Below are 9,978 nucleotides of genomic sequence, written 5' to 3'. Positions count from 1 at the left end.
ATATAATAATGTTCGAGCGTATGATTTTCTAAGAAGTTTTTAAAAATCCACAAAATTTACCTATGACAATACGATGAATGATAACTATGGGCTAGTGTAAGATCTCGAAAAGGAAAAGTACGCCATTTTACTTCTAGGGTGTTCTCCCTGGATGTGACAAAAGTGATATTAGAGCATGAGGTTTATGAAAAAGGTTTTAGGTTCCAAAAGTCTCACATTGCCACATCTAGTAGAGTCTTGATTATTGTTGTGAATCGCTACAAATCTATGAGAGAGAGGGGTTATAGGACGATCTCATGTTGTGCCATAAAACTTAACTCTATAAGATCTCTCTCTTATGTTTTCTTGTCGGTGATATTTTTGATGTGATTTCTTGGATGAGGGTGTATCTCTATGCTTGATGGAGAAACTGTGGGTTTTGATGCTTATCTTGATTTTATAGTTTCATGAGTATATGTGAAGCTGAATTTTGCAATGATATGTTGATATGATATCCCTTGTGGCTATATATGAGACCTATGTGAAATAGTATGTTATGTTTGGAATTATATGTTATGATATAGTTAAAGCATGTTAGAAGTTGTTATCGTTAAAATGAATCTCTATTGGAATAGTGTGTTACTATATGACTTTGCATGATGATAGTCTTATGATAATGGTTAACTTGAAATACTTTGGAATATGTTAAATGATAAAGGTATGTTTCCGAAGTGTATGTGTTGAAATGCTTGAAATATTGCCATTTTTAATATGTGTGACCCTTCATGATTGTTTTACATGGACTGAAGTATTTGTATAGGATTGGTCTTAGAAGAAATAGTAGGATGTTATCTTTGAAGGGTGATGATGTTGATTTAGTTGACCTAGAAGTCACCTTACAGTATGGTTGAATGAAAAAGAAGAGTCGCTATAGTTAATTCTTCTCTATTGTTTCCCCTTATAATGTCTACCATGGTGTTTATTGTATTGATGAAAACACTATGTTGTTCAGTATTGCGATTGATCTTGATGATTGGGAAAAATTGCCTAGATGATAAGGTTTAGAATGCCTTGGTTGACTAACTATAATTCCTTCTAAAGTATTTATCACTTTTAAGTGATGAAAATGAAGGTTGTTAAGTTAAGATCATTTTAAGGTTGGGTTAAGATGCTCTTAATTGGGTTTACCCTAATATGGGGATGGTGGTGTGAGTAGTAAGGTTGTAGATATTTCTACCTTGTCCTTCTATTCCTACTTGAGTTTGAATCTAATAATTTTTAATAAGGTTGTTCATGATAGAAGTCTTGTCTAAAATATGAATTGCATGAACATTCACATGGTCGGTATGTCTTGATTGACATTATCTTAAAATATTTTGAAGATTCTAAAGTACTTGAAAAGAATTTTTGATTAACTTCATGGTTTTCTCATGTTGATTGTGCATCTTGATATGCTAGTTGCGCATTTAACTCCAGGAGATACGTTAAGAACCATGTTTGACGTCACTCTTAATGTCTAAGGTTTAGCCTTGTAATGAGAAATTGGAGTCACCGTTGAAATGAAAATGATAAATCTCTTGAAAAATATGTGACTTTTATGATTTTGAAAGCATGATTGTAAGCTAACTCTTTAAAAGTGAAGCCATGATTATCTAGTGTCTTTGTGAGTTCCTATGATTTGTCTTATTTTTTCCAAATGATGCTTACTGTGAATTAAGGTATGGTGATCCTTCATCTCTAGTTATACTTCCAACTAGAGAGTTAATCTCAAAATTTTCAAAGGGATTTCATGATTAGACTTTCAATCTTTCAATCTAACCATGAGTTCTTTCTCAAAAGTTAACAAAGGCTTAATCATGATTAATTGATGATAATGTATTGTTTTTAACGTGAAATTTACTCCAATTGCATTGTGAACCCATGTCCCTTCCCAAAATAGATTTAGCCTATACATGGACATTGTGATCGTGGCTTGTTATTGGTTGAATTATAATTCTATTATGTTAAATATCCCATGTATACTGTTTATTATGTAGATTGATGGTGAATTGTGATGAATGATCCATGTGGATCAATATATGAAGATTTAAATAAGTTTAGCTTATGTCTCTATATGTTCACTGTAACATTGGTCTTATAATGTATGAATGTGGAATTTGATCATTTTCAGATGATTGTAGGTACTTCCTTAAGATAATATCATGGTTGAATTATGGATATGAATCTCATATGATCAATGTAAGGAAGGATTGGCTTAAATTGATCTTGAGGCTTCTAGTCTATCCATTGATAATACTATGTATGTAATGTGATCTAGATTTTAAGTTAGATGAAGCATGATTCCTTTTGAGTAATGATATATTTAGCTACTTCCTAACATGTAAATTATTGTTAAAATATGATTGATGATCAAGGCTTTAGGGAATTAGTAGTATTGCCTATTTTCTCTACTCTCTAGTTAATTGATGGCTTAATGCCTATGTTGGTATTTTGATCTTGAAGGGATTCAAGAATGATTTCGTTATGTTAAGTATGTATTAAGATACTGCCCTAAATTCATAGTATGGATGAAATATGATTTAAGATACATGCAGGTGAAATTGGTTAATGGTCTACGTCCTTCTACCTTCTAGAATGTTAGTGATGTGTTGTAATAGTTTGTAGCATGTTCTTGTAGTAGCTTATGCATGACTTCATATATGATTATTGTACTTTAGCTACTGCCTTATACTTAATTGGTGATGAAACAGTAGTAATGGTTAATGATGACCAAAGGTGAAAGGATTGGTAACAATTGCTATGCACTTTTACTTCTCTGTAGTATTGTTGATGAAGTTTTTTATGGCATTGTGTGGAAGGGTCCACTTATGGTGGCGTGTTTACTTTATTGTCATTATATATGTTTTGACCAAGGCCTTGAAGGCAAATTGATGAATATATGAATGTGAGGTTATGATGATCAACTTATGTGTAACTTGTGCGTAGTCTACTCTTGTTGTGAATCTAGGTTATGTTACTATTGTTATGGGAATGAGAATGATTATGTTAGGATTATTTTTAGGTGCTGACGTTAATGAAATATTAAGGAAATGGTGCTCCCTACCTATGTAGCCCTATGTGAATGCAGGAATAGCAAATGTTAGGAGTCTTAAGTGTAATATGAAGATTGTTTGTCTCCTATGTTAGTATGTGTTGTCTGGTCTATGCTTGGTTGTAGATGTGGTCATAAGAGGGTGGGTGCCCCAATATGTTATTCATATCAATTATGTGATCATATAGACCAATGTACACACACCCTCACTCTACATGCATTCTTACAAGTAGTATAGGATAATAGTGTCTAATGAAAGGTAGTTCTCATATTCTTTAGTGTTTACTACTATGCGTGTTAAGATTATACCTATGAAAGTATGAAATGTGTTTCCTTAACTAGGATTACCTGATAAGCTACTAGTATGGGCAATAGTATGGGACCTTGTCTATGCATTGGAGACGTGTACCTTGATAGGATAGTTCTTAGGTTTGATCTCTTATGTATATGGATATATATGAATGAGTATGTTATGATCATGTTTTATATGCTAAAATGTGAAGTATTTGGTATGATAATGTATTACAATACCTAGTGTCTAAATGTGTTTAAGTGAAAGTATGGCTCATATAGTTGCACTTGTACAATTATGCATGAATGAAGTAAAGTATGAACATGTGTGGTCTATAGGTGTTAAGTGACAGGTTTGCTCACATGTATGTACACACACACATTCTTGATAATCTAGTCAACAAAGGGGCTTCTTAAAGGTGTGATCAAGAGTATCCTAAACTAGATAGATGCTTACTTATGCTATGTCCATGTGAAAGGATTTCTCACATGATATAGGTTGATGAAAGGATTCCTCATCTATAACCTATGAGCTAAGCATATGGGGATTAAAACTTCTAAAGCCTATGTTTTATAAAGTAATGTAATAAAGGCTTTTAATAAAGGGAAGTTAGCTTAGCACCGAGTGAACTTGAAGTGAGGGGTGTCCCTACCCATTGGAGGAAGGCAGGTCACCATAATCCTCATGTGGTGGATAGCCTCTTAGCCCAAGGGCATAAAGTTGATGTTTCCATGATGTGTCCAAGTTCCATTACTATGTTGTCCCATAGGATATAGCAAGTGATATCGCCTAATATGTTAGCATTATACTCATGTCTAAACTTGGAAAGTAAGATACCCACTTTTGGTGTAAGGGGATGACACCAAATTCCATGTTTGGCTCACATGGTCTTATTGTCGGTTAAGGCTGTAGTTTACCAAAAGTAAAATGCACAATGGAAGTAAATGACTAATACCCTAACTAGGATGACCTAAGGGATGTTACTTAGGATAGGTGGAAGTAATGAACCCATCTAGATATTGCACAAGTGGCTCTTTACGAGGTTTTAGGAGGGTGATCTAAGGTGTATGATTATGGTTATATATTAATACATGGAATGATAGTATTTTTCTACCTGTTATGAAGATGTGCATGGTATAAGTCTATATGATGTGCTCTTATTCTTATATGCAGTATGTTGGTCTTAATGACTATATGATGAAGGTCTTGTATTAACATGAATGAAGTGGTGTTCATTTACTTGTTGATGTATGAAAGAGAATGTTAAGGCTTGTGGTTTTGTGATAGCTGTACTAAGTATATGTGAGGTTATGTGGCTTCACATATACATTGCACTAGTAGAGTTAAAGTAGGATTAAGAGTAAGGTTTTATAATACAATTATGTGAAGTGAAGTTAGTATATGTGCAAGTTGATGTAGTTTACTGTAATATTGTTATGGTATTGACTTAAATGTGTCTATCATGTACTATACTTCTATTATGATATATGATGACTTGTAAAGAATGTATGTATGGTTTCCTTATGGCCTTAAGGTGATGCTTTGCACCAAGTATCACCAATGGGTTACATGGGAGGTTAAAGAGTTAAAATGAGTTCACTGTAAAAAAGAAAAAGGTCACTGTAAAGTAACCCCAAATATGGATTAAATTTTATGTGTGATCTTATATGATATTTGGCCTTTGAATATGTCTATATGAAGTATGTGAATGATACAAATACTACTGTATAATGATTTTATGAAGATTTACTAACAAAGGCATGGAGTATGATTTTCAAGAAAATGTCCCTTTTAAATTCATTTCTTTGCATGGTTGTCATACTTAGTTCATTCTTGTACTAACTCCATTCGTCTATACTTTTTACATGAAGTGTTGGTTATGGATGCTTAATGGTTGTCTCTATGATTGAGGAGCATTTTATGTGTTTCCCAATCTCAAGCAAAAGGAATCCTTCGATGTCCTATGTCAACTTATGGTTTACTTTAAAGTTCCTTAATAATATACTTATGTATTATGTCTTAAGGTCCGTGTCCCTCAAATACTCTTATGACATTGTGTCTAGGATGGAAAAAAAGAGACTAGAGTCTTTAACTATGTATGACAATATTATATATATATATGAAGTAATGTTCTAGCATATGATGTGCTAAGAAAGTTCTAAATTTTCCGCTAAATTTACCTATGAAAATGCGATGAATGATGAATATGGGCTAGTATAAGACATCCAAGAGGTCAAATATGCCATGTTACTTATAGGGGGTGCTCCCCGGATGTGATAATGAATGAGTATTAGATTGGTGTGACGCCTCCGGATAACTTTGATACATACATCGACCCTACCCAATCTGAGAGTCCATGACCTGATTTTCTTTTTCTTCTTGCTTATTGATTTTTAGAACGAACTTTTTTTTTGTTTTTACCCTTTTGATAGTTTCTAAGTTTTGTAGAACATGGATGTTTGTTTTTGTCTATCTGAAGAAGCATGTTTTTAATCTTAACTATATTTCGCTACTACTGTTGTTGAACACTCATTTGGAAGTTGCATAGATTGGTTCGGATCGCTTTCGAGTAGATATTTCGAAAGTAGGGAGTTCAATGGAAAACTATCAAGGATTCTGCCTCCTTTACCCATCTCTAGCAGGTAAAATCCCCCTGCAGCATTTCAGACAGGACCAGAACCTTGCCACAGATTTTCTGGGTACTTTTTCACCTTCCATGTTTTTCCCGATCTTCATTGTCATCATCCCGTCAACTTCTATATTTATCTAACTACGGTACCCGAGGCTCAGTTTCTAAAGCTGAAAAAAATAACTTGACACCATAGTCTACATATTGCCAGGATACACCAGATAATACAACTCGCACTATTTTAACAATTTAGTTAGTAATTTAGGCCATACAGGAATACTTCCACATACACGGTTAATTCATTCGACTAGAAATGCACAATTATAATTGAATTTATACAACAAGGAACACAATCCCAATCAATTCAGGCAGCAAGAAACATACATTAAATGTTTTCCAATTACGACGCACATGATTTTTACATTTGATTGTTAGTTCGTCTCATAGATGATTATTACTGGTTATCCATGCTATTTTAGCCCCTAGGGCTAGATAAAAATTGGAACCTTCCAGTTCCAAATGGCTTTTTGGTGTTCTTTTGTCATATAAAAAACGTGATTCCAGATCGTCAAGATACCTATTGGAATCGAGCGATACCAATTAGAGTAAACTACTACAACAAGGGTTTGCAGGAAAAGAGTAAAGGAGTGGAACGACTTCCTCAAATGCTTCATAGCCTCTTGTTTATTAATTGTGGACGTCACCACACCAATCTACTAAAGTCTAGCTCACATTTTTCTCTTCTACAGAGAGAGCGGTTACCTAGGATCTTATACCAATTAGTCCCGACCCAACCAACTGGGCAGAGAGGGCACCTATTTTGACACCTAAGTAGGAGAACTCTGATATCCCAAAAGAAATCGAACGAAAATTTAAGAAGAAGGAATAACAAAGTTAAGAAGATTTAATAAATAGCAGCTTTTTAAGTACACTCTTTGAAAACTTGTAAAATAGTTTTAAAACCCTAAGGTACTAGTATAATAGGTACAAGAGCTACTAAGAGTAAGGAAGGAACTAATAACCAACGGACACATCTTTCACAAAGAGGAAGGAAGGATCGAAGCTTTTGGAATATTCTTCATCTCCACCTAATGAAATATATCCAATATTGCATCAAGACTATGTCCAAAAAGTTAGAGCAAGTGAAGTATCAGTACAACCACACATACTCGTAGGAATCATTGGTCAATCCAACGCCCACCTCATAATATAAGAAAACAATAATAGAATCATGCATAGACCACTCGTTTTTCAACCCTTATCCCTTCTTAGAACACCTTTAATTTAAAAATGCTTTGACCACCAGCCGCTTTCTTTCTCAACCACTAACACTTCTGGTTCTATTAAATCACAACTTAAAAATTCTAACCCCACTGAGTAATCCCAAACACCACTAACATCACTTCCTACCAATCGATCATGTCACACTCTGTAATTAGTGTCACCTTATCTACCCCAAGGCATATAGTTTCTCCTTACCCCAATATCTAGCCCTATTACATCTTGCTTAGGAACTTACCCAAACAACAACTTGACAATTCACACTTTCCTGAGAAGTACACCTCATACAGTATCTATACATAACTCTCTACTCACATACAAACACATAGTTCCACTTACACCAACCCCTACAGCTATGGACTTAGCACAAGTATATGCATATCACAATACCGAAATACAACATAATTTACCTTGTACACTTGTCACTAGTAGTTGGTTCTCTCATGGAGCCCAAGCTCAAACTGTTAGCTTACGGGAATGTGGCAATCTGATCCACTAGTTGTGCTTGAAGGTTGCAGCTCGATCCAATAGATAGCTTGCCGGAACGTGGAAATTTGATCCCCAATCACACATCATAATCACAATCACAACACTTCTTCAAGATTATTCATTTAAATCATAATTTCATGGTATTAAAAATTCATGTGACCTATTTAACAAGTTATAAAAACATCGTAACTTGCATACATATACACGTATCATAATGAAGCACGAATGAGCATATATCACAAACATTACAAAATCACAAATCATCACCTAAGACATTCCCTCAAATTTTATCATACAAGAGATTAAGTTCTACCTTAACTCTTCCTTAGGGTTCGTCATTAGGGTTTTAAACATAAATTATTAACATGCATCAACTTGAAAGAATTCTACTCAAGATACCATTGTTTAATGAAAGAATTCTACTCAAGAAAACAACTATGGACACTCAACCAGTCTCCGATTATCTACATCAAGCACCAACAAAATACGTTGGATTATAGAAATTTTCCACAGAATTTACTTGGTACTGAATAGTCGACACATTTTACTTTAATACATGGTAAGAACATATTTACAACTACTTCTTGCACAAAAAACCTAACCCTTGGGCGCGAAACAATGATATGGTGTTTTGATTTCACTTTTAGCTTTTCCGGATTTGCTACGTTGAATTTGACCAAGAATTTTCAAGATTTGACCATCCCCATGCTAGAAAGCTCCTTGTCCTTCTATCCCAAGCATGGAATAACTTTTCTGAGATTTCTAGGTTAATTTACGACTTAAGTGTTAATTTTAGAAAGATGGAAAATAAAGATTTCTCATAATTAAGGATTCTACCTTGCCAATCCCACTTCAGCAGAAACTTACACCGCTACAGCGCCACCGCGCCAGCGGGATCTATGCCACTATAGAAGGAAATGGTCCAAGTTTTTCAAAGATTTAACTATTTGGTTGAATCGGGTTACACGAGGTATTATAATAGTTAACTTAACATTAGTTTCACCACTTATCACTTCATTAACACTTTCAGCAATACTTTTATATTCAAGGCATCACTTCAGTAAAATAAGTTCAAGGTTATCAATTTCGCGGTTTTGGGATTACATACCCATCAAAAACAATACATGAATCATCTAGACCACAACAATAATGCACATAGAAAATTTTATAGAATTACCCATTAATTATCAATTAGTATTCAGAGTCTCTCTATCACGTAGAATAAACCATAACCTACCTTCATCGAAGTACAGAAAGCTAATTACCCAACTTTTTTCTTTCCTTAATGCGTTAGAATGTCTCTAATATATCATGTATACAATACTCATAAGCAAACAAGTCCGTAGACATCCATATTACTATATATCAAGCGTAGACTCATCCATATTTTTAATCAAATTCCTAAATTTTGGTACCACCTTATAATTCAAATCTCATCCGTTCCTAAATATTCAATCTTAGGGTTAAGTTTCATTCGTCCAAATGATATAACTCTAATGGAATTCACATAATACAATACACTTAATATTTAATTATCTATATAAATATATCTAAAATTAATTAGAATATGAAAAAATAATAATACTGAAATCACCTTGTTACGGAAACATGGTCTATCAAACCTAAACTACTTACAATGAATGATATACTCCATAACTCAATTCTTATTATTGAATTATCTAATGACATACATCATCCAACTGACTGCCCTAAACTTATTGGTAAAAGATAATTTAGTAACACAATGTAGTGCATCAATTCAAATTCACATTAGCAATTCAAGTCTCTCCTATCTAATATATTGATATTATCCAACCCATATACATAAAACAAAGATTTAGGGGCGTATTGATGTACCAAATTCTCTATCTTTTTCTCACTCGTTCGCTAAGTTTCTCCCTTTTTTCTCTTTTCTTTTCTAAATATTATTTACTACCTTAATTATCATACATGGTTAATTATAAAAGTGGTGAAAATGGTCCACTACTAATTTCAACGTCATATTATTTAACCACTAACTAACTTTATTATTATAATTAACCCATAAATTAGAAAATTGTACTTACGAGTACTCCAAAATACCCATTTAGAATATTTCAAAAGTCATTTATGAAATAAGAAGCTCTACTACTAAAAATGAGCTAATGTGTCATTATAGAGTCTGTCTCATGAAGGGGGATGATTGATCAAAATGAGCTAATGTGTCATTATAGAGTC

The sequence above is a fragment of the Solanum pennellii genome, chromosome 1, assembly GCF_001406875.1.
Source record: "Solanum pennellii chromosome 1, SPENNV200".
Lineage (NCBI taxonomy): Eukaryota > Viridiplantae > Streptophyta > Magnoliopsida > Solanales > Solanaceae > Solanum > Solanum pennellii.
This window is presented reverse-complemented; position numbering follows the sequence as displayed.